Genomic DNA, 1396 nt, shown 5'->3' with positions numbered 1-1396 from the left:
AATAGTTTAACTCTTGAGGAGTTACAAAACTCACTAAATGTGTAATTATTTAGAGAAAATCAAATTTTAAAAATAATGACAAAAGGCAAAAATAAAAGAAAAGAAAAGGAGAAAAAGAATAAGTAGGACTCTTACTATATAATAGTTTTTGCTATTGTCTTCTTTTATATCATATCGAAATTATTTATAATTTTTTTCATCTTCACACAAATAAAAAAGTTTATCTTTATAATTCAATATATTTCACTAAAATAGTACGTCAATTCATTTTAGTGTGGATTTTGTATGTTTCGTTATGGTCGTTTTATTTAATTACTAAAAAGTTAGAAAATAGAAAAATATATTTCATTATTTTAGTACAAACTTTAAAAGTCTTGAGTGTTAATAAATAGTATATACTTTCTCTATTTCAAAATAAGTGAATTGTTGAGCCATTTTTCATAGTTCAAAATAAGTGAATTGTTCAAAGTTTAAGGGAGATGTTGAAAAATTCTTTCATTTTTGCCCCTCATTTACAATATTAAATAATTATAAATGAAATGATCTTTTGAATACGGAATACGTACACAGCGTCATCAGGAAAATAAATCATTCATTTTAAAAGTTATTTAGAGCGCTCATATATGTAATAGATAAATGACTTAATTTTAAGTAATTTTAATATATGTTGTAAATGAAAGAAAAATGGGAAGAACTCTTAAAAAGAGAGAGAAAGAATTAGGTAAAAGGGAATGGAGGAGACATGTTATTTAAGTAAAAAATAGAAATAGATAAAAAAAATTGTAAGTCATGAGATGGATCAACCAACTAATAAAAAGAACAACGCAACACAATAGTATTTTCCTATTATTTTTTAAAAAAAGTTAGAGTATGTCTTGTAACCAAAATCTTACAACCACAAATAGAGAAAAAACATATGCATCCGTGAAAATGTTCTTACATGTAAACCTTGAATAGCTGATGTGCAAATGATAGACTAAATTTAAAGCCATTATATTTTGGGAAAACTAAATGTAGAGGTAATGACGAGAATCATAGAAAGGAGTTGAGGAGATATGTCATTTAAGTAGAAAATGCATGTGAATAGATGGAGGTTTTTGTAATTTATGAGATATAATAAATATTATAATTTTTTTAATTATCAAACAAATTAATTAATGAAGAGAGTAAACTCATCTTTACAGTTTCATAATCAACTTAATTAAACAAATATCAATTTTCTCTATGTATAATTATTTTTCTACTTTTAGTATTTCTTAACTTAAGAAAATATGTTCATTGTAATTGGATATTGGCAGAACAAACTTGGTTCATTCGGACAAATTTCATTAAATTAAAAGAATTATATGTTTTGTGAAAATTGAATCCAACAATCATATATATAGACTAATTTTAC

The sequence above is a fragment of the Solanum tuberosum genome, unplaced genomic scaffold (genome assembly GCF_000226075.1).
Source record: "Solanum tuberosum cultivar DM 1-3 516 R44 unplaced genomic scaffold, SolTub_3.0 scf00073, whole genome shotgun sequence".
NCBI lineage: Eukaryota > Viridiplantae > Streptophyta > Magnoliopsida > Solanales > Solanaceae > Solanum > Solanum tuberosum.
Note: the sequence above shows the minus strand (reverse complement) of the source record.